Source organism: Sus scrofa, chromosome 3 (genome assembly GCF_054392235.1).
Source record: "Sus scrofa isolate SSC_HxYL_T2T_F1_AM1 chromosome 3, Sscrofa_HxYL_maternal_Yorkshire_Landrace_v2.0, whole genome shotgun sequence".
Classification (NCBI taxonomy): Eukaryota; Metazoa; Chordata; class Mammalia; order Artiodactyla; family Suidae; genus Sus; species Sus scrofa.
The window spans coordinates 107,745,053-107,769,795 of NC_139385.1; the positions used below are offsets into that span (position 1 = coordinate 107,745,053).

A 24,743-nucleotide genomic window follows, 5' to 3' on the forward strand; every position below is an offset into this window, starting at 1 on the left:
TAATTTTTTCATGCTCTTTTCAGAATGTCTAATCTTTTTAAAAATTAAAAAAAAATTTTTAAATTAAAATTAAAATTAAAAAAATTTAAGTTTTTTATCAATGAATTTTATTATATTTATAGTTGTATAATGATCATCACAACCCAGATTTATAGCATTTCCATGCCAAACCCCCAGAGCATTCTGCCCCCCAACCTGTCTCATTTGGAAACCTTAAGTTTTTCAAAGTCTGTGAATCAGTATCTGTTCTGCAAAGAAGTTCATTGTGTCCTTTTTCTAGATTCCACATGTAAGTGACAGCATATGATATTGGTGTCTTGCTGTCTGACTAACTTCACTTAGCATGATAATTTCTAGGTCCAAACACGTTGCTGCAAATGACATTATTTCTTTCCTTTTTAAGGCTGAGTAATATTCCATTGCGTGTATGTACCACATCTTCTTGATCCACTCCTCTGTCAATGGACATTTAGGTTGTTTCCATGTCTTGGCTATTGTATATAGTGCTGCGATGAACATTAGAGTACATGTATGTTTTTCAAGCCATGGAAGCTATCTATCGAGTTTTTTGTTTGTTTTTGTTTTTGTTTTTGCTTTTTAGGGCCACACCCATGGCATATGGAAGTTCCCAGTCTAGGGGTCAAATTGGAGCTGGAGCTGCTGACCTACACCACAGCCACAGCAACTCAGGATCCAAGCCATGTCTGTGACCTACACCACAGCTCACGGCAACGCCAGAGTCTTAACCCACTGAACAAGGACAGGGATCAAACCCGCAACCTCATGGATCTTAGTCAGGTTCGTTAACTGCTGAGCCACGAAAGGAACTCCCACGCTAGTCTTTTTCTTCATTCCCACCTTGCCTTGCCAAGGCTATGAAAACTAAAACCAAAGTTTATATGATTCAGCACATGCTTGCAAGGCCAAAGCCAACATCGGCAGTCCTCTTACTCCTCTGAAGTTTCACTCTCACCTAATTTTTATTTAGGAATATTACTCAGTTTCTTTCTAATTCATTAGAACATTGAAAAGTGTTCTATTTTTTTTTGTTTTATCCTAAATTTATAGTTGTTTCCATTGGAAAGACCGATTGATGTTTAGTCCACGGTCCTGCAAGAAATGGACATAACTACCTACTATCGTTCTGTTCCTGAGCGAAAAATTGATCTCTTCAAATGTTAGCCTCCTCACCTATAAAATCATCTATTTCCTAGGGTTATTTAAGGATCAACTGAGAAATGGTACCCCAAAAAAAATTTTTTTTAAACTAAAAATAAAGCAGTATATCAATATTAGAGCATTCGTGGCTCTGTATCTGATAAGAATGATTTCTTTTTCACGAAGATGGTGGGGAAAGCTAACAGACTATTTATAATCCAGGTCAATATTCAACGAGCCTTTGCCAAGCACCTTCTATGTGGCACTTTCTTAGCCTAGGATTTACCCAATTCAATTATTTCCTGGGGTGTTGACCCTAAGACAAAATAGTGGTTTATTTGGATTTTTTTCTTTTAAATCCTCTGCTGTTTATGTATTCTTTTTCTTTCTTCTAAATGACCCCAATCTGACATGTCTTCTCTAGCACATCCTCACTTCCTCTGCAGGTCAAAAAAAAGTATTTGTTTCATTAAGAGCCCTTTTATTTATTTATTTATTTTTGCTTTTTAGGGCCGCACCTGCAGCATGCGAAAGTTCCCAGGCCAGGGGTTGAATTGGAGCTGCAGCTGCTGGCCTAGGCCACAGCCACAGCAACTCGGGATCGGAGCCGCCTCTGCGACCTACACCACAGCTCACGGCAACGCTGGATCCTTAACCCACTGGGAGAGGCCAGGGATCAAACCGGCATCCTCATGGATCCTAGTCAGGTTTGTTAATGGCTGAGCCATGAAGGGAACTCCTAAGAGCACTTTTAAAGTCCTGATACTTTCTAGGGATTTCTCTCAAGGACTGTCCTCAGCTCTAGTCATTCGTCTCCAGCCCCTGTGAGCTCTTTGGTTTAGATGGAGAGTTAAAAAAATCTGGGTTTGAATTCCTTTCTCCCCTGCCTGGCTATTTACCTTGGGCAAATCACAGCCCTCAGTTCAAAGACCACACATCCCAAACCCATAAAAAAAGAAATACTCATCACGGGAGCATTGTGAAGGTCAAGTGAGGATAATGCATATGAAAATACCCTGGATGTTTTGAACCTTTCTTCAATTTAAGGGAAAGGAATTATTATGGCCCAGCACTAGAAATGATTAATTCTCAAACCACTACCCCCTACTAATAATATCCCTGGCCAGAAAAAAATTTGCCTAGCACATTCTCATGGCAGCTGAACTCTGGGAAGAACACACACAACCATGGTAGGACGTATCTCTGCCTGGCTGCAGGCCCCTGGCTCCAGGGGAGAATCACATCCCTGCCGCCTTTGGTGGTGGCAGCACCTGTGTCCCTACCCCTCCCCAGCCAACTGCCGAGCTGGGGTAGCCCTCCCAGGCCCGGCTGAGGGGCCCTGCCTCCTCTGGGCTGATCTGCCAGAACCAGCTGATCTGCCAAGGGCTGTGCTACCGGGGGTCAGTGTCAGGATGTGCTGACTGCAGAGGACACAGTGACAGGCTGAGCTGGGGCAGTAATTAGACAGTGAGAGCTTCCTCCAGCAAGCTGCAATCAATAGGTCTGCTTACCGAGGGGGAAAAAAAAAGATTAAAGTAAAGCAGATGGCGGAAGATAAATAACATCTCCCACTTAACTCGCGTGTTCACTCGTCAAAGCACTTTTTGCCACCACTTTCTCATTTGAGCACCTCTCTCCTCAGATCCTCTGGTGGGTGTAGCTGTCTGATTTTACAGGCAGGACTGCCGAGGCACAGACGGGGCAGCTGACCAGCCTTGCTCTATGAGCTGAGACATGCATTTCCATTCTCTTTCTGCTGGTCATCCCATCAGCAGTATCTCAGAGAGAATGCAAACATATTCATTAATGCAATGCGTTTTTATTGAGCACCTGCTATGCACCAGTCAGGGTTCTAGGCATAATGGATACGGAAGCGAATGAGACAAAGTTCTCTTCTCATGGAGGTTCCATTTTAATAGGCGAAGACAACACACAGATAAATGAACACGGTAACCTCAGACAGTAGTATGTGCTAGGAAGAGAATAAAATAGAACAATTTGAAAGAGAGGAACTAGCAAGCCTCATTGAACCTGGAAAGGGCTCTCTGAGCAGATGACCTCTGAGCTGAGACCTGAATATCAAGAAGTTGCTTGAATATCAAGGGGCAGGATAGTGAAGGAAGAGGGAGGAGCAAATGCAAATTAACAGCAAAGTAATTGTACTCTGGACCTTGTAGTCTCTTGGGATTGAAAAAAGAGAGCTGAGCAGGAAGAAACTTTCTTTGCCTGCCTGGAAAGTGTGAACTGCCCTCTGGAGCTCTCATCTCAGGCTACCACTTTTCTTTACTCCTGGCCTCAGCCTGCCCATCCGTGAAATGGACACAGTGGGGTCAGTCGCTATTATAGACCCCCTGGTGAGCATTGTGAAGGGTTAAACACATGCTCTCCAACCACACCAGCGAGGGGTTGCAAATTCTTCAGATGCTTAGTGAATATTAAATATTTCCTCTTTCAAATAATGGTACCAAGACAGTGAAAAGGGAAGCCTCTGTAGTCTCCTCACTTGGATTAAATTGAGATGGTCTAATCGAACAATCCACTTCCTAAGTCTTCCCATCAATGACACCACTGTCTCTTAACTTTATAGAGTATATTCCACTGTACAGCGCCTTTGATAGCTCTTACTAGACATCTGCTAGATGGTAAGCCCCTTGAAGGCAAGGACCACTTACTTCCTATTAGAGTGCAATAGATATGTGTGGAATATGTGAAAGACACAGCTTTTTCCCCATCACAACCTGTCTCCTCAACTCCCCGCCTCCATGTGGGCAGGGTCATTGTTATTATCCTAATGTAGCAGGTGAAGAAACAAAGGCACAGAGTGTTTGAGAGACTAGTGATCTCTACCCAAACCCACCAACTTGATGGGAAGCTTTCTTGGTACCTATATAGAAGCATCAATCAATTTTTCAGAGACAGGAGTTCCCTGGCGGCTCAGCAGGTTAAGGATCTGGCCTTGTCACTGCTATGGCACAGGTTTGACCCCTGGCCCAGGAACTTTCATGCTGCATACATGGCCAAAAAAAAAAAAAAAAAAAAGGGTTTTCAGAGACAGACACAAGGTAGAGAATTCTCTCTGCTTAAAAAGTCCAAGTCAGGGATTCCAAATCTTTGGATCTAAGTGGAATTTCCTAAAGAGATCTTACAGATCAAAGACTCAGAAGTTCTGCGCAGGAAGAGACTGATAAGATTATTTAGGCTTGGTTTGCAGCTGGATGACCAAGCCGGGGAGTGACCTGAGCTTTCCAAGGTCACTAGGTAGCTAAATACTTATTTTTAGTGCAGCTATCACTTCCCCTTACAAAGGTCAGCTGTGGCAGAGCCTTGGGGTTTCATGTTATTTGCATTTGGGTTGCCTAAGATGTCAGTCAGTTCTAGTCACCTGCCAGAAAGTTGCGAGCCTAAAACTTTCTTTAAGGAGGAAGAAGAAAAGGAGTGATGAGTTTAGCTGTTTTAATGAGACTGAAAAATTGCAGACAGTAGGCTAAGAAATCACATATTTGGATATCATTCATTTTCCCAAGACACAGACTCTTTTTTGAGGTTTCCAAGATAGTTCAGGCTGCTGAACAGACACGCCCAAAGGGCGCTCAGTCTTCAGAGTTCCTTGAAATCCCTTCTCCTCTGCACCGGCTCTCAATCTCGGTTGCTCATTGGAATCGTGTGCAGAGCTTCAAACAACACTGCTGCATGGGTTCTACCTCCAGAGACCCTGATTCAATGGTTCTGGGACATGGCCTGGACACTGAAGTGTTTTCAATCTCTGTGGATGATTTTTGTTTTGTTTTGCTTTTTTTAAGGTTGCACCCGTGGCATATGGAGGTTCCAAGGCTAGGTAGGGGTCAAATGGGAGCTGTAGCTGCTGGCCTACGCCAGAGCCACAGCAATGCCAGATCTGAGCCAGGTCTGCGACCTACACCACAGCTCACGGCAACGCCGGATCCTTAACCCACTGAGTGAGGCCAGGGATCGAACCCGCAACCTCATGGTTTCTAGTCGGATTTGGTGCTCGTAGGGTTTGTTACTGCTGAGCCACAATGGGAACTCCGTCTGCGGATGATTCTATGGTGCAGTGAAGGTGGAAAACAATGACCTGTAAGGGGCTGTTCCCCAAGGGCAAGGAAGAAAGACACTCATATAACAGGGAGGAAAATATCATTTCTGCGAGAGCTTGTGCTGTCTGGGACTGTGCTGAGACAGTCATTTCCTCTAAAGTAACCAACCATCCAGTCTGCTGTCCCAGGTTTAGCACCGCAAGCAAGTCCTGCTCTCCAGGAGATGCCTCAGACCCGACCAAACCAGGAAGGTTAGTCACCCGACCCCAGTCCAGGTCGGTCTCAGTTCTTTTGCATAATGGAAGAAGGGGAACTTAATTTTTTCCTTTTTAGAACCGCACCTGTGGCATATGGAAGTTCCCAGGCTTGGGGTGGAATCGGAGCTGCAGCTGCCAGCCTATGCCACAGCCAGGGCAACACTGGATCCAAGCCACATCTAAAATCTGTACCACGGCTCACGGCAATGCCGGATCCTTTAGCCCACTGAGTGAGGGCAGGGATGGAAACTACAGCCTCATGGATACTAGCTGGATTCTTAACGGGCTGAACCACAAAGGGCACTCCTGGAAGGAGGGGGATTTAAAGGAAATTGGGAGGAAGCAGAAAAGACAAGTGAAGAGGCAAGTTGGTGGAGGGCTGGTGCCTGTGACCCTCCAACGGGCAAAGATCCTCTAACTGCATGAAGGTCCACCAGTTCAAGAAGTCTTGATAGGATAACTCTGTAAAACTGAAAAGGTGGCCAAGTTTCATTCCAGGGTGGACACAAGGGGAAGCTGAAGTGTCTTGAGGTGATAAGCACCCTCCTGCCCCCCCCCCCCATCAGGATTTGCACACGGTTTGTGAGAGGGCTTGGGACTGGGTGGGACTGGTGGGGTTCAAGGCCCTTTTCACCTTGACCTTGGAGCAAGTGGCTCCCAGGTGACATCTGAGTCACTCTGGCATCCGTCCTACACGGAACCTTTTATCAGGTAGCATTTTTTTTCCCCCAGACACGATGCTTGGGCTCACGCCCAAGGTGAACAAAGGTGGTGGATACGGATGGAAAGGGAGTGTGAAGTTATTACAGAGAAAGTGCAGCTGAGAGGTTCTTTGGGGGTGCAGCTGGGGGCAACAAGACTGGCACCGATAGGCTGTCTGGAGAAGGGCAACCAGCTTAGCTAGCTTCACAGAGGGCAGGCCCCTCTTTCATATCATATTAGAAACGACAAACCACGCCAGCCTGAAAAGTGGCCACTGGCCAGGAATCTGACATAATTAAATGTTCAGAAATCACTTCCAAAATGCCCTCTCAGGCCACAGTCATCTTTAAGTTGAGCAGACAAATGGCTGGAAACAGATAATTCTTCTTTCTTCTCCTTTCAGTTTTTTTTTTTTTTTTTTTTTTTTTTTTTTTTTTTTTTTTTTCCAGGCTTCTTGCTCTGCATCATCCTTGCCATTCCCAAGGAAGCGAATTTGGAAAGTTTTCGACTGGCTTTTGGTGCTCTGATTTTTGAGAGGGAAGGAAAACACCTATTAAAAATGTTCGTTCCGGGCGGATGGTTGCTTCCAGCAGCCTCGGGTGCCAGAGTAATGAATCTAGAATCCCCAGTACTTTGCCCAAATCTCAATGGCTAGTAATTAAATTTCCACTAACAGTTTGTTTTATCACCTCAGTTAGCTTGTTGACATATAATAGTTGCTGCTGAGAGGTGCAGCTAGTTAATGATTTTCTTTTACATATTGATATTAGTACCTGGAGAGGGAACATCTCTTCAGAATATGATTACTATTTTGAAATCTTAAGCACAGGAGGGAAATCCGTGGCTATAAATTAAACAAGAAGTTCTGAGAACTTCTATCTTCGGTTCGCATCCAGACACTAATGCATCTCATTTACTTTGTGCTGTTCCCCTGAGTTATCTGTGTCACACAGGCGACTCTTGCATGTCGCGTTAACTATCTATTGAAAAAGGCTCGAAGTGTGCTTGTGATGCTGCCCTGAGCCAGGAGGCCAGGAAGGGAGCAGAAGAGGAAAAATTCATCGCTGTTACATTTCAGGTTGCTTGGATATTTTAATTCGAAGAGGAAGGAAGCCATGTCAGCTATAATTAAACTGATATGCAGTCACCATTGCCTCCGAACCCACTCTGGTTGTTTCCTTCCCCATTTTTAAACTACATGAAATCAATCATCTCTGCAAAGCAGTGGTAAGGATTGTAAGCCAGCCACTTACTCCTGAAGTGAATAAATTATTTGCAATTCATTATTGATGTGAACAACTCTTCCGATGGAAAGCTCCTTCTGATCTTCTGGGGGTGAGTGCAGGCAGGCACACCCGCCCTGGCCTCTGTCTCGGGTGCCCAGGGCAAGGGTAAGGTCTTTCTGGTACAAATGCCAGGGCGGGAGAGGAGGGCAAAAACACAAAACCAAAAAAACAAACAAACAAAAAAACCCAGCTTCACCTCCAGAGTGGCCGGCCCTCAACCTGGGAGGCTTTACACATTGTGACAAACGTGTTCCCAGCCTACCCCAGAGTGACAACCACAGGGAGAGGGGGAGAAAGACGCCCTGGTCTGAAAATACCTCTTGCGCGTGGAGGATGCCAGCCACCTGGAGCGGTGATAGGCACTGGTGTGTACAGGATCTGAAATGGAGTTGATGTGATGTCATTTTGGCTCGCCTCTAACCTGGTTATCTCTTGCCAAGACTTCACGTCTGATTAGTCCGCTTGGAGGGGACAGCGGACCTTATCAGCCTCGCTCCTCAACACTCCCGTCAACCTCAGAAATGCGGTGAAGGAATTTAAGATGAGGTGTCACGTCTTCCTATCACATGCTTTTGTGCACCCCCCCCACCACCACCCCGGGTCCAGCGCCCTCTTTGGGAGACATTCCCAAAGCGGGGGGAAATGAAGTTTCGGCTGGCTTCCACCTGGTGATGCGTTCCGTGCTTCCATCTTCCTGGCTGAGCATCTCCTGGTTGGCTCTGGGCCGCCCCCTGCAAGTTTTCTTTGTTGGCCGTGCTGGTAGGGGGCAGGACGGTTGGTCCAAAGACACTGAACAGCTCTGGCTTGTTTGCAGCTTGCAGGAAGGGTGGGGCCCGCTGGAGACAGGCAGGGCTGCTTCTGGTGCTATCCTTGTCTGAGCCTGGGGAAAGCGTCCAGTAAACTGCTGACAAAGTAAATCCTCCCTGGCCGTCGCCTCTTTACCTAGTTGGGTAATTTTGCCACTTGAGCTCCAGGGGCCCTGGCAAGGCCTGGACCACACAGGGTTTTCTAGGGGTTTGATGCTGCCAAGCTTCCTGGCAAAGGAAAGGAGGCTGGCTCCTCTGCCAGTTGCACACTCTCAAGTCCACGCAGCTGCAGTGGCTGCCCCTACAGCAGATCTGTGACCTCCTCCCATCCTGAAGAGAAAAAAGTGGGATGGCAGGGTTGGCCACTGGAAAAGTTATGATGTCCAGGAAATATTATATTGGCATGGGCTGGTTCTTTCCCTGGCCAGCGCCTTCGTAAACTCATCCCCACTACCCCCCACCCTGCCCTCCAGTAGGTGTGGAATTCTTCTCTGAAGCCACATTGCTCTTATCAGAAACAAGATCATGAACTCATTGAGAGTGGCAGGGTAGCAACCCGGTGTATGGCCCTCAATCCTAGAGAACTGGATTTTAAAAGAACCCGTAGGAGTTCCCATTGTGGCGCAAGGGAAACGAACCCAACTAGTAGCCATGAGGATGGGGGTTCAATCTCTGGCCTTGTCCGGTGGGTTAGGATCTGGCGGTGTTACCCTGAGCTGTGGTGTAGGTCACAGATGTGGCTCAGATCCCACGTCGCTATGGCTGTGATGTAGGCCAGCAGCTGCAGCTCCGACTGGACCCCTAGCCTAGGAACCTCCATATGCCACAGGTGTAGCCCTAAAAAAAAAAAAAAAGAAGAAGAACCTATAGAAATCAGTGCTTAATTCAAGAGCAACGAGTCTCTAAAGCTGGAATTGCAGTTACTGAAAGATCTGACTTTTGGAGAGCTTGGTGAGATATTTGTCGGGGTCTCTCAGGCCATCGTCTCCGAACATCATGTCTTAATTTCGAAAATGGGGATTACAGAACTAGCTTACTTCTTAACACCTGTCAGAGCTGCAGGATGTGAAGGCTGAATGTGGGTCTGCAGGAAGAGGTACATGGTAAAGGGCATGGCATGGTGCCATTATTTTCTCTAGGAGGATTTAGCTTCATTCAGTGAATAAAGTCCAGACTTTCAACCACTTAGTCCTCAAAAGAGAATCTGCCAACTGACCTTGAAACATTATTATGTCCCACTGAATATCACATAGGTTCCAAAGAAAGCTTCTGCCCTTCCATGCTGTCCTTGGTGGGAATACTACATTCAATTCTAGCAGTTAAGCTGCAGGAGACAAAAGCCACTTTCTAGATTTTAAGCAGAAAGGTATTTAACACAGGGTGCTTATGAAACCATTAGAAAGCCAGCAGGAACTCATTCTAGCCTGGCTCCAGGAATGACTCTCAGAACATCACAGAGCTGACCTTCCAGGGAGCTGCTACTTCTGCCCCCATCAGGAAGGGAGAGGATCAGGAGGCCAGTTCTGGAATCAGTCCAACAACATCCAGGGGTGAGCCAGGAATCAGGAAGCATCCTCTAACGCATCTGCCTCTCAGCTCCGCAACTGGATGCTGGGGCTCTGCCACAGAAAAGCTTCATAGCCCCATGGCTGTGCTTGCCAGGGGCAACAGTCAAAGGAAAGAAGATGCCCCCCACCACTTTACCTTCCAAATCTCACAAGAGTACATGTAATTGGCAGAATGTCATTGACACGCAGAACCCTGGTTGCAAAGCAATCTATAGCTTTTGGTTTTCCAGCTGCCCAAGTCTCTGCAGGAAGAAGTGCGAGTGGATGCTGAGTGCACCTCATGGCATTTCTTCATGCTCTACCTCTCAGCATAGCTGAGAAAGGCAGGAGCCCTCCAAAGACTTCAGGAAGTTTGAAAAGAAGACAAAAGGGAAATAAACATAGAAAGTGTAAGGAATTGAAACAGCCAACATAGTTTTGGGGTTTGTTTTTTGGTGGAGGGTACATACCCCTGGCGTGTGAAAGTTCCCAGGCCGGGGATCAAATCTACGCCACAGTAGTGACCCCGGCCGCTGCAGTAACAATGCTGGATCCTTAACCTGCTGTCCCACAAGGGAACGCCTATCAGTTTTTTATTTTTTGTTTTTGTTTTTTGTTTTCAACGTAGCTTTCTTATTCACATTCCTTGTAGCATCTTAAGGAAACTCTAGCCCCAAAGACTAGTACCTATTTGCAGATATCTTGCCTTGCTTGGCTCCCTATGCATGGCCTCTTGGACCGTTCTGGGTGGCAGGCTCCAGTCCACTTTTTGACATCCACTGTGTTCTTTTCAGTTCACCGTAACAAAGAGAGGGACTCCCTGATCCTCCCACCAGGGCCCGTGCTTTTCCCCATATTTTCCCATATAATCGTTCTTCTTCCTTTGGTATTGGCAACCAGAAATTACTTATTTCAGATGGAAGTAAGTGCATAGGATAGCAGGGGTATATCAGCTAGGATGCTTCGGGTTGCCAGTAGAAAAATAAGTCAATTAAAAAAAAAAAAAAAAGGAGTTTCTGTCATGGCTCAGCAGAAATGAATCTGACTGGCATCCATGAGGACACAGGTTCGATCCCTGGCTTTGCTCAGTGGGTTAAGGATCCAGCGTTGCCATGAGCTGTGGTGTAGGTGGCAAACACAGCTAAGATCTGGCATCGTTGTGGCTGTGGTGTAGGCTGGCAGTTCTAGCTCCAATTCAGCTCCTAGCCTGGGAACTTCTATATCCTGCAGATGTGGCACTAAAAAGAAAGAAAGAAAGAAAGAGAGAGAGAGAGAGAAGAGAAAGAAAGAGGAAAAGAAAGAAAGAAAGAAAGAAAGAAAGAAAGAAAGAAAGAAAGAAAGAAAGAAGAAAATGAGTCAATTAAACTAGCTGAAAAATGACTTGGATTTATTGTTTAATATAAGGCCCAGATAGAGTAGGTTTTAGATGCAGTTGGATTAGGGCATTGGCTGTATTTCTCAGTATTTCTCTTAGCTTCATCCTTCCTTGCATGTTGGCATGGTTCATAGGCTGCCTTCCCTCATGGCCACAAGATGGCTGCAGAAACAATGAAGGCTATATATTCCTTTGGTTTGTTTGGGTTTTTGTTTGTTTGTTTGTTTTTTGTCTTTTATCTTTTTTAGGGCCACACCCATGGCATATGGATGTTCCCAGGCTAGGGGTCTAATTGGAGCTGTAGCTGTCAGTCTACGCCAGAGCCACAGCAACGTGGGATCCGAGCCGCATCTGCAACCTACACCACAGCTCATGGCAACGCCGGATCCTTAACCCACTGAGTGAGGCCAGGGATCGAACCTGAAAGCTCATGGTTCCTAGTCAGATTCATTTCCGCTGCGCCATGACAGGAACTCCCAAAGGCAATATATTCTCTGTTCACTTCAGGGAAGAGGGAAAGTAGCTTCCCAAATCATCACTCAAAGGTCCTCAGTTTCTCTGAGTGAATCATCACTTAACCAGTCATTGGGGGCCTGGTCTTAGCCTACGTTCTCTGAACTACTTATATTGTGGATAGAATCAATTTCATCCAATCAGTATGTCTGCTATCCACTGGGGAGGGGAGGGGTGGAGCTGGGTATGAAACCCAGTGTCCGCTCGTAGAGATAATGGCTGGCTTGTATCTTGCAGGCCTGGGAGCTAAGCTGCAAACTAGCCACATGTTGGGGAGTTCCCACTGTGGCTCAGTGGTAGGGAACCTGACTAGTATCCATGAGGACTCAGTTGGATCCCTGGCCCCGCTCAATGGGTTAAGGATCCAGCGTTGCCGTGAGCCGTGGTGTAGGTTGCAGATGCAGCTGGGATCCTCTGTGGCTGTGGATGTGGTGTAAGCTGGTGGCTGCAGGTCCGATTCAACCCCTAGCCTGGGAACTTCCATTTGCCGTGGGTGCGGCCCACAAAACAAAACAAAAAAACCCCACATGTGGGTGGCTGTAGGCCGCAGTTAAATTAGAGTTCATGATGTTCCTTGACAGTCTTCTGGCCACCACATGCCAGGCTGAAACACACATGGCTTCACAGAAAAACAGGTTTCAACTTGTTTGCAGCACCCCAAAGCCAAAGAGATTCCTTTCCTCTCCTCCCAAGAAACAGTATAGAGAAGGCCTGTGTTTGGAGCAAAGCAGACCAAAGTTAAGTCTGGGTTGTGCCACTTAGCAGCTCTGGAACCTTGGTCAAATAACAGGTTCCCTGAGCATCCTTATTTACAACTAGGGATCATGATACCTGGCTCCTAGGATTGTCGTGAGGAATGAACAAATGATGTCAGCAGATGACCTGGCACAGTCCCTGGTGTATTAGTGTTTCTTAACCATCTCTTCCCCCTCGCCTCCCAGGAGATCAAGACGGGCACCAACCCCGCAGATAAGTATTGTCCGGCTGCCTCTAATGCACCAAGTACTGCCCTTAGAAATGCAGGGCATCTGCTGTTGTTTGCGAGAACATGGACACTGAGATTCATGTCATTATTGAAAACCTACTATGTCTGTGCCTCCTACTATTTAAGGTGCTGTGGGATGTCAGAAAAATGGGAAATCAATGGTCTTTGCTTTTGAGGAGCTCAACTTGGTTGTCACAATAAATTTATGCCAATGAGCATCCAGATAAATTGTCTATGGGCCTCCGTGGCCTCCTATGATCTTTTGGATCCATGTCAAGGTTGGAATTGCACTGTCCTGTAACTCCGCCAAGCATAGTCACATAGTCAGATGACGATGTGTCCTTCGAATGCTTCTTTCACTTTGAACAAAAGGGCAAAGCTGGCCAGGTGTGATCGCAGGGCTTCTGAGCTCACCTGTCCTCAGGTCCCTACACCTTCCAGAGGCCTCTCTCTCATCTCTTTCCCTCCAGCCTGGTTCCCAGTAAGCTGCTACCTACAAACATTATTTAGCAGCAAGATCCTGGACTGAGAACATTAGAAGTCAAATGCTGAAGGTTTTCTTTGCCTAATATTTCGTTGTTAATGAGACTCTTGAAAGAGTCAAATCCTTGGTGATGACTCTGACTTCGGAGCCCCTGAGTTGAGAGATACTCTTGTGCATATGACCCAGATCTGGCCAAGGAGAGGAGAATGAGGATGATCATAAGGTTACTAAAAGTAATTGCTAACGTATATTGAATAACTGCTAAGTACTAGTCCCTGTTCTAAGACCTCTTATGAGGACTCTTTCAATCCTCATCAAACTTTATGAGAGAGGCACTATTTTTATGATTTTTTATGGTCGTTGAAATAGAGACACAGGACTTTCCCAGGTTCACACAGGTAGTAAGTGGAAGAGCCTGTGTGTGAGCCCAGAGCTCAAGACCCTTTATCTTCTCCAGTCTCTATGAGATATAGTGGAAAATCTGCTCAGGTTCCTGGGGAAAAATTTCCTCCATGACAAAAGAGCATCCCAAGGAGAAAACCCTTTTGCCCCTTTCCCTCCTTTCCTTGTGTGTGTGTTTGTGTTACGGAGCAGTGGCAGCTATCTTGTGACCATGAGGCAATTAGCTCAAGGACAAAAGCCAAGAAGCTCAAAATAGTAGAATAAAGAATGCAAAGAGCCTGATCCCCTGATCCCCCAATTAGTACTGAATTGCTAAACCAACCCTTGGGCCATCAACCTCTGGACTTCTTTTAAATAAACAATAAACAACCTTATCACTAAACTAGTGTTAGATCTTCTGTTACTTGAAGCCAAAAGCTTCCCAACTGAAGTTTTCCGGGTTGCACTTTAAAAAGCCTTTCCGCATGGGCAGCCATAGACCCTGCATCTTGCCAATAAAAAATTCCAATCCTGTTTGGTCATTAGGTTACTAGCGCCAGTTAAGGTTCATTGTTTTAGCAAACTTGGCAACAGGAATATTATCTTCAGGAATAAGAGCTGGGAAAAAACTATTATGGTGATGATTGGTCATAAATATGTATCTTCTTTAATAAGCTTGACCCTAGATCCTGCAATGGACACACAGAGACTCACTGTGGAGGTGGGGATGGTGGGGCAGGGGCACAGCAGAACCTAAGAGCCTCACCAGAACACTCTTTTGGGGGGACCACTATCAGCATTTTTCTCTGTGGTTCTGAGTCATCATCCAAGACAGCCAGGCCAGAGAGAGTTCTGAAGAGTCCTTATAAGGTGGTACTTACCTGAATTTCAGATATCTTTTTTTTTTGTCTTTTTTGCCATTTCTTGGGCCGCTCCCGTGGCATATGGAGGTTCCCAGGCTAGGGGTCCAATCAGAGCCATAGCCGCCAGCCTATGCCAGAGCCACAGCAACGCGGGATCCGAGCTGCCTCTGCGACCTACACCACAGCTCACGGCAACGCCAGATCCCCAACCCACTGAGCAAGGCCAGGGATCAAACCCGCAGCCTCATGGTTCCTAATCAGATTCGTTAACCACTGAGCCATGACGGGAACTCCTGAATTTCAGAATTCTTATCTGAAGACTCACTCCTCTCCTCTGGTTGAAACTGGGAATAGCTATCTGCTTTACACTCCCATTGAGGACAATTACAAATTCAGCACAATTTACTCTAATTTAACCAAAGCACACAAGTCAACACCACACAACGTAATTCAATACAATGAACCCAACAACCCAAACTAGAGCAGGCGTGTATGCACACAGATGTGCACGCATGTATGGGTGTGAATGCTTTATCATGGCTGCATGTTCCTTATTTTCTGAGCGATTTTTATTACCCGAAGTTTGTCTCATCAGCAGCTCTTTCCTCCAAGGTACTAGGAAGAAGTCGCAGCTGACAGGAGAAAGGCAAGTCCCCTCTCAGAGGGCCCTGCCAAGGGCTGGAGTCTAGGGGCCTCTGAGCCTGAATGTCACCAGGCCTTTCGTCTCCCTTTTATATAAGCTGATCACTCATCTTTCTACGTAGCCATTTTAAAAACACTTGACTTTTTACAATACAACTCATCATTCAACCCCCTGTTTCCCATTAAGACGTTATTCTGGGAATGTCTCTTTGCTATTTTTAGGGCCATTGATTTCTTTTTGAATCATTCTGCCTGCGTTGTTCGTGATGTCCTCAGACAATACTTTTGGTCTGACTCTTCTATCGACACCTTGCAGAGGCATCCTGCCGGTGAGTTAGCAGACGCGGCAGGAGGGATGGGGCCGGGGCCGCGGGAAGGAACCTACCCCCGCCCCCACCGCCACCGGCCCCTCCTCTTCTTCCCCTGCAGAAATAATCACGATAACAATAACGACACCGCCGCCCTGCCTCTATACCGAGCATTGTACTTTTCAAAGAGCGTCTATCTTTCAATGAACAACACATAATATCTTTCAAAGGATGAGAACAGAACTGTACGCCGGAAGAACGCTTTTGTGGTGGGGTAGTGGGGGCGGAGGGGCGGGTTAGCGCTATGCCTACCCTGGGTTTTTTTCTTATCAGCTTCGGGTTTCTCTGGAGGAAAGGAAATCTATTCAGTTGATCACCTCATTTACTCCCAGAATTGTGGTTATGCCTCAACTTGGCCCAAGGGGGACAACCACCTGCCCAGCCCCCTCAACCGAGGGCTGCGAGCCTAGAATTTTCAAAAAGCGCTCTCTTCCCAAAGTAAGCAATTTCTCTCTTCACTTTCTGGGTAACTCGAATTGCTGTCCAATGCAAGGTGCGGAAACAAGATTTGAGCTAGGAACTTTGGGAGAAGGCTGCCCTTGGGAGGTAGCTGTGGTATAGCGGGAAGGGAGCTGGGCTTGGTGGCAGGCAGGCTGGGTTCAAATCTTGGTTCTGCCACTCACCAGCCGGGTGACACTGGTACGTGGAAATGGCATACCCAGGTTGTAGTGAAAGTTAAGTGACATACATGTATGAAGAGGCATTTGGGAAATTGGAATGTAACACCATGTGGTAGAGGAAAGAGCTTGGGTTTCATGGCCAGGCACTCCTGGTTCTGAATGCTGGCACTGCAAATTAACAGTTCAATCCTGGGCAAGTTACTTAAACTTTCCTAACCTTAGTTTCCACATTTGTAAAATGGGGCTAACAAAACGGAGACAAGAACTATGAACTTCAGAGTTCCTGCTGTGGTGCAGTGGGTTAAGGATCCAGCTGCAGCGGCTCAGGTTGCTGCAGAGGTACAGGTTTGATCCCTGGCCTAGCACAGTAGGTTAAAGGACCCAGTGTTACCTCAGCTGCAGCGTAGGTCATAGCTGCAGCTAGGATTCAGTCTCCGGCCTGGAAACTTCCATAGGTCATGGGTGGGGAGAAAAAAAACCAACTGGGAGCTTCAGCTACTATTATTACCCGTCACTCAAACCATGGTCCAAATTCCTTCATATAACTAATAAAAGAGAAGAATACAGCATGTCCAAAATTAATAATTAAACATTTTTCACATCAACTCATGCTGGGTACCACATATCAGATAATACAGGTGCACTAAGCTACACAGTGAGCCCTCTGCCCCTAGGAAACTCTTTACAACAGTGGCCATGATGAGTTCAAGGAATAATCATAAAACATAAAAGATAAGACCAGAACTGCAAGAGGAAGTGAGAGCCTTGCTTCCAAGGGGATAGAAGGTCTCTCTAGCTTTCCCCTCTGCTCTCTGGCTCTCCATCTCCATCTGCTTAGGAAGGGTTTGTTCAGATTTGACCTCCTTTTATCTGCTGAGAACTTTGGGGGTCACATTCTAAAATTAGTTTTTCCAGGTCAGTTGAATCTTCATATTAAAAAAAATGTACTCTGATTTTTAAATAGCTCTGAGTCTGATGTAGCACAGGGGCTCAGAATTCTGCATATGAAGCACGATGTATTGTACCTCATGTATACTTTTCCTGAATGTATGCGGAGCACAATTCCCTCTAAGAAAAGTCAGCTGTGGTTTCAAATAGGTTGGAAAGAACCAAAGACAACAGAGAAAATCTCTCTTTTTTTTTTTTTTTGTCTTTTTTTTTTTGCCATTTCTTGGGCTGCTCCCACAGCATATGGAGGTTCCCAGGCTAGGGGTCTAATCGGAGCTGTAGCCACTGGCCTACGCCAGAGCCACAGCAACACGGGATCCGAGCCACGTCTGCAACCTATACCACAACTCACAGCAACACCGGATCCTTAACCCACTGAGCAAGGCCAGGGATAGAACCCAAAACCTCATGGTTCATAGTCGGATTCGTTAACCACTGAGCCACGACGGGAACTCCAACATAAAAGGTCTTTGAGTGGAATGGCTGCTCCACTACTTATTGCAAACTAGTGAAATCCAAAGACATTTGCTTCCAATTAGGAATATAGATACTTCTTGTATCACGTGGCTGCCAAGACCCATTTCAACTTGGTAAATTTAAGATTAAGAGAGTATGTACATGACAAATGAGTACTTATGGTATCAAAAAGACATTTAAAAGAATATTCATAGCAACTATAATTGTAATAGTCCCAAATTGGAAAGAACTCAGATGTTCATCAATAGTAGAAATGGGTGGTATATTCACATAGTGGAATAATACATAGCAAGGAAAAGAACAAACTACTGATAAACCCAACAACATAGTATTGAGTGAAGGAAGCTAGATATACAAGAGCACACACTATATGTATATACATCAAGAACAGGCAAAATAAATATTTTATATGATCAAGAACAGGCGAAATAAATATTTGGTGATACATGTTACCTTTTGTTGTTGGTAGAGATGGTATCGTCTGGGAGGGTACCTGAGGAAACTTGTGGTGCTGAGTTTTAAATATCATTGCCTTTCTGAAAAGGGATTTGGAAATAGAATGCATTTAAAGTAGCCCAACAGTCCCTCTGAGTTAGGGTTTCACATTTCAAAAAAGATTTCATTGTGGCCCCATAAGCCTAGACTCTGACAGGACCGCAAGAGTCATGTTAATTTCCACGCAGCCTCTAGAATTTTATAATGTGGGCCATTCAGTAATACACAATTGTGGCATGAACACACGAATGAATGCGCTCTTTTCAATTATTCAGATAACTTTATGTTGAAAGAAATCATTTGCCAGCCAACCCCTACTTTCTGAATTGACTGACCCCTTGTCAACCAAAATATCCGTGGTCGAGATCAATAGAGGCGATTGGCTCAGAGCCTTCTCAGAAGCTAAGGTACCCGGGGGCCTACGGCTAGACTGTCTGAGCATTCGGTTCTTGAGTCCGGTTGAACTTACCCTGCTCTTTGGACTTGAGGCCTTTGAACTAGAACGTGCCCTTGCGAGATTTCCCGGCTTCCTTGTTTGGACTGGAGAGGAATGAGAAACACCATTCTTGCGGTATTTCAGGACCCTGTCTTCCTGTGCAGTCCCTACAGGAGGAAGTTCAAAAGGGGCAAGGGGTCACTGCAGTCCCCTCCTTTACAGGCCATCCGCCCCCCCCTTTGCCCTGAGCACGTCTCCCCAGAGAGTTTATTCCCTCCACCCACCTGCGCCCCCTTCTCATTGTTTTTCTAATACTAGTCAGAGCCTTTATTTATTTCTAAAAAAAAAAGAAAAAGAAAAAGAAAAAAAAAAAACCCTCCAGTTTCTATCCTGGCTTGAAACTCTATCATCTTTTTTTCGCACGAATAATTATCACGCTAAAAACCTGGTGACTATAGTTGCTGACACTGTATTGTATAATTGAAATTTGCTAAAAGGGTAGAACTTAAATGTTCTTAACAACAACAACAACAACAAAAAAGTGAGGTGATGGATGTGTTAACCCAACTGGGGGGGACCCATAGGTATAGCAAGTTATCACACTGTACACGTTATTATTATTATTTTTGGTCTTTTGTCTTTTTTTGGGGGGGCACATCCGAGGCATATGAAGGTTCCCAAGCTAGGTGTCCAATCAGAGCTGTAGCCGCCGGCCTACAGCACAGCCACAGCAATGCTGGATCCTGAGCAAGACCAGGGATCGCACCCGTGTCCTCATGGATGCTAGCTGGGTTTGTTAACCGGTGAGCCACAATGGGAACTCCACATTGTACACTTTAAATATCTTATGATTTTATTTGTCAGTTATACCTTGATGATGCTGCAAAACTAAAATAAAAACTCTGGACATTCGAGTGGACCTTGCTTTCTTGTAATCCTACAAATAGGTTGCAGCAGGCAATGTTTAAAAATGTACAGAACAGAGGCTCAGGGAAGCCAACAGACTCAAGGTCCCACAGCGATTGTGGGGGAGCTGGAGCTGGAATCTGGGTTTTGGAATCACGCACCCAATTCCTTCTCTCCTTGGCTTTCCTCTGACTCAGTTCATAGCTGCTGACCCTCCTTTCCCACTCTGGTGATGGAGACTTGTGTGGGACTGAGAAAGCTCCACGTTCCCACGGAAGCTGTCCTAAGAATGGGCTTCCATACATACCTAGGGCCCAAAGTGGCATCTGTAGCTGCCAGCCTACACCACAGCCACAGCAACGCCAGATCCGAGCTGTGTCTGTGACCCACACCACAGCTCACAGCAATGCCGGATCCTAAACCCACTGAACGAGGCCAGGGATTGAACTTGCGTCTTTGTGGATACTAGTCAGATTCATTTCCCTTTAGCCACAATGGGAGCTCCCCTATTTCCCACTTTTTAAAAGGTAGTCTCCTTCCTTCCCCTTTGCCCCTGGTTTTTTTTTCTCTCACCTCTCCTTTTTTTCTTCCCCTATGCCTTTCCCCCACCATCTCTCTCTTCCTCTTGCAGCAGTGTTGGCACAACCACAAGTTGCAGGAGGACAATTATCTGGAGGGGAGCTCGGGTGTCCCCAGAGCCCTCAGCCCTTTCTCCCCTGCAGAACGAGTCACCCAGCCCAGGAGGTCATTCAGTCCCATGTCCTGGGCAGGCAGGAGTGAGGAGAAGGAGACCTTAACTGAATACCACTCTGCAAATGTAAACTACAACTGGATTCGGAGAGTTAGGCGAGGGGGCAGCAGCAACCAACACTAACGACGTCTTACGACGTCTTAAGGAGGACTTAACTCTGTGTCTGACACTGCGGTAGGTGATGGAATATCTCAGCTGATTTAAGACTCGAAGTCATCCTCTGAGGTGGGTGCTAGTTTTGGTCCCATTTTACAGATGAGGAAACTGCAGGATAAAGGAGTTAAAAAGATTGGCTCAGGGTCACAACGCTAGTTAAGTACCAGGATCAGAATTCAGACCTGAGAGTGGGCCTGTGTTCTCAGGTCCTGTGCTGCCGAGGAGTCGAGGCAGGCTTTCTTGAGTTGACAATGAGCTGAGATCTAAGGCTAAGCAGAGCTGTGTTTGGGCTGATAAAACAAAGTACCATAGGCTGGGGGGCTTCTAAACAATAGGAATTTATTTCTCCCGGTTCTGGAGGTGAGGAAGTCCAAGATCAAGGTGCTGGCCAACAGCGTGTGCTGAGGGCTTCCTGGTTCCTAGACGGTTGTCTTTTCTCTGTGTCCTCACATGGCTGAAGGCTCAGAAGAGCTCTCTGGGGTGTCTTTTTTTTTTTTTTTTTCTCTTTCTTTTTTAAAATTACTCAGTGCATTTTATTACATGTATAGTTGTACAATGATCGTTACAACCCAGTTTTATAGCATTTCCATCCCAAACCTCTCTGGGGTGTCTTCGATTTAAGGGCACTAATCCCACTTCTGAGGACTCCACCCTCACAACCTCATCACCCCAAGCCATCAGCACCCCCAAATACCACAGCAATAGAGATTAGATTTTAGCCTATGAAGTTTGGGGAGACACATTCAGTTATCCGCAAGCTGGGTGATCAAATATGCCACAAACTCTTGCCCTTCCCTCATGCCCATGACCCTGGCAGACATCACTCGTTGCTTACAGCACCCCTTTTCTCAGACGGGGACTCTTCAGATTCCTTCAGACGCCTCAAGAAGGAGCTCCAAGAAGCCCCAACTGATTGATCAGAATCGGTTCAAGAATTGCCACCTATTTGCCACCCTAGGTTTTGCTAATCCTAAACCAGCTGGCAACCTAAAGCCACACTGATTTTGCTTTGAAGCACCTCCTCTGTGCCAGCGAGGCAGCCACCATTGATTAGGCCCTTGCTGTATACAGCAGTTTAGCTTTCTCAATACACAGTTCTTTGAGTTACCTGGGCTGGGTCCTCACTCACTGCAAATAGAGTGACGGGGAAGGACAGGTGGATCTCAAAGACGTGTGAGCTGCCAGGGGAGCTGTCTGGGGAATGGAAATCACCCTTGGACCTTGCAAAGAGCTCCCCATGGGCTTCGTGGCCTGTAGAGAGCTTCGCTGCTGCATCAACTCAGGTGCCCTCCTGGGGTTTCTGCATCTTCACAGCCAAGTAGAAATTATGCTGAGAATGGCAGTCATGGCTGGTTCTAAACATCAGCTTCCGAGCCGAACATTTAAAACATCTGCTCAAGTGCTGACCTCTCCGCGACATGCGCTCATATTCCCGCCCTGGCCAGCTGTGTGTCGACAGAGCCCAGCTCCCTGAAAACCCAGAGCAGAGGGCAATGTGTGATGGGGAGGGGGACTCTGCAGCCCAAATGGAGCCCCTAGAGTCGCTTACACCTTAGAGGCTTCCTCCGTTTTCCTTAAGTCCTGCTGCCGTTTCAAGCCCTCACATTACATATTGTCTTTTTTAAAAAAATTACACATTTAATGTGGTTATACTTGTGTGAATAGATCAGTATGATATAAGTGATATTTAGTAACCGATAATTACTGCATGTTAGCCATCTGCTATTCCTGAGGGTTTCACCAAACCCTTTCATAAAAGCAAAATGATACTCCGCAGCCAAATTATATAACATTAACAGAATATTTTATATGCGAAATGCTGTATTTCTTTACTTTTCATTCAACTAAAAATGTACACAGTCAGTAACAAGCCATTTTCAGCTGCATATTTATCCAAAACATTTCATAGGCAAAAAAAAAGTCAAGTGAGAAAAATAATAGTTCAGCCACATGAGGACTCGAAAAAACACATTAGAAAAGGGATCCTCATTACAATAATAAACGAGGGTCCAATTAAGGCTGCCACATGCAGGGTGGGTCCGTACTTGGCAGGGAGGTTCTGCCCTTGACTTTGAAAGCCTCCTGCACCCTAACCAGCATTCCTAGACCGGGGCCACCACAGGCGCCACAGAGCAAATGTCCACAACTCCAGCCACTTTTCAGCTTCCCTTCTGGAAGGGGCTTCTTGAGGATAAGCAGATACTGCTTTCCAGACGTCTGGGCCCCTGTCTCTTCACCCTATAACCCTCACCTTCTTGGGACGTGCAGCCAGACCGTGCATGAGAAGGAGTGGAGACGAGGGATGCAGGCTCTGCGTGCACAGGGCGTCCACAAGAAGACACATCTCAACAGGCATGAACCTGAGCTGGGAGCTCCTTGGATAGGAGAGACACAGGTTAGTGGCATTTGCCAAGAAAGTGTGATGTGTGGAGCCCTGAGGGGGAGGGAAGGGACGAGCTTGCACCTAGCTCCTGCAGAGGCCATGGCCTGCGGGGGGCTGAAAGTGCTGCACAGTGCTCCAGCAGTATTTCCCTTCTTTGAGCCTCTGCTTCCTCATCTGTAAAATGGGAACAGAATACTTACCTGCAGGGGTCATTTGAGGATTAAGTGAGCGTATATATGCCAAGTACTAAGAATCGTGTCTGGCCCATAAGAGTCACTTACCAAATGTTTGCTATTATTCTTATGAGGCTTAGGATCTCATTAAGTAAATATAATACAACCAAAGGAAACCATTGGATTGTGATGATCATTGTACAACTACAAATGCAATCAATTCATTGAGTAATAAAAAAAAAAAAAAGGAAGCAGCAGGGAATAATCATGCAACAAGATGGCAGTGAGTGCAAAACATGTGAGGATGGACTAAATTCGAGGTGTTGAAAAGGGAGCAGGGGGGGCAGGGGAGCAGAGGGTAAGTGGGGCTGAGCAAAGAAGGCAGATTTTGTAAGAACATCCCTGTTTCAAATCCTAAAGGGCATAGGTCATCCGCAGTCCCTGGCAAGAGTAGGGAGGCCTCTGAAGGAAGATTTAGTCCTTAGGCCTCATGCTTACCCTGTGGGCTCCAGCAATCAGGTCAACAGTGGGGCCTATTTGTGGTAACTTGGACCCAAGAGAATAGGCTTTCTTCCAGGGTGGATAATTGAGAAGGGCAGGGAATTCATAGAGGCACTTAATGTCCCTGTGTCCGCAGTTGATTTCTGATTAATCTTCTCAGAATGCTGTATCCCAATGTTTACCTCCTGACTTCTTAGAAGAGCCAGGGTCTTTTTCATACAACATTAAAGAACCTTGCAGATAAGAGAAAATCTAGGTTTAGGGAGTTCCCGTTGTGGCACGGTGGTTAACGAATCCAACTAGGAACCATGCATGAGGTTGCGGGTTCGATCCCTGGCCTTGCTCAGTGGGGTGGGGATCCGGCGTTGCCGTGAGCTGTGGTGTAGGTTGCAGACGCAGCTCAGATCCCGCGTTGCTGTGGCTGTGGTGTAGGTGGGTGGCTACAGCTCCGATTCGACCCCTAGCCTGGGAACCTCCATATGCCTTGGGAGCAGCCCTAGAAAAGGTAAAAAGACAAAAAAAAAAAAAAGAAAATCTAGGTTTAATGCAGTTACTTGGCTCTTTCCCTTCTCCCACACATACACACACAGCCAGGGAACGGGAGATGGGGGAGGGGGCATAAGGAGGGAAGAGGACATCTCAGGCGAGACTGGGATGACCAGCAGCAAGGCAAGGAAGGCGGTGGGCTGGGCCTTGACTATTGTCCCCATCTGAGAAAGCCAGTGGTAGTAAAGCATGATCCCACCACCCCAGCAGACCCAGCCCCCTCCCACCTATTGACCTGGAGATCTGGCTTCGTAGAGCAGCTGGATTGCCATACCCGCCTCTGCCCATTCATCCCGCCAGCCTGGGTTTGGTGATGACTCATCATCAACTGAGGTTCACATTTAAAGAACAGCAACCCACTCCTTCGGCTCAAGGGTAAGAGGCACACGGGACAGGGCTGCAGGTGCCACATGCTTTGACAAGACATGTACCTTGGACAGAGCCCACATCCCACCATCCTGGGTATTTAAGAGCCACGTGGGGTTGAGAATGCCTAAATACGGGGCACCCCAGCCTTTGCTGTCTCAAGCATCTGGACTCATCAGCATTTGGGCAGAGGGAGAAGGACCCCCCCCCCCCCCGCCCCCTGCCAGGGAACCAAGGCCCTAGAGATAGGAGACGGCTAACTGCTCATGACAGGGCATCACAGAACGAGAAAGCAGCGGGCATTTGGAAAGAGGACAGACATAGAAAAGAAAACCCCTCTTTAGGTGTGCATTATCTACAACAAAGCAAAGCAAATTTACAAGCACATTATGGAAACTGCAGGAGAGGGAAATCACAGAAAGTTTCTCGTGAACAAGGAAATTGGAAATGGAAATTGGAATCTCCCAGTACAGTGCCGGTTATTATTAATTTGCGCCGTGTCAAATGTTATTGGAGACAAGTGTCCTTGTCACTCTCTTCTTCTTTCTGCTCTTAGTGGTCAC

General features: G+C 46.5%; 2 long non-coding RNA genes across 2 annotated transcripts in view; one reads left to right on the forward strand and one right to left on the reverse strand.

The window, feature by feature from the left end:
- The window catches only part of LOC146404833 (uncharacterized), a 1,439,763-nt gene that overhangs the window by 793,265 nt on the left and 621,755 nt on the right, over positions 1-24,743 (forward strand). The window lies entirely within an intron of this gene.
- LOC110260024 (uncharacterized) overlaps positions 1-24,743 on the reverse strand; it is a 143,662-nt gene that overhangs the window by 17,001 nt on the left and 101,918 nt on the right. Inside the window, exons 3-4 of the long non-coding RNA XR_014842025.1 lie at positions 18,432-18,565; positions 17,921-18,003 (exon numbers count right to left, since the gene is read on the reverse strand). This is a non-coding gene — a long non-coding RNA (uncharacterized LOC110260024). The remainder of the gene's footprint in view (positions 1-17,920; positions 18,004-18,431; positions 18,566-24,743) is intronic.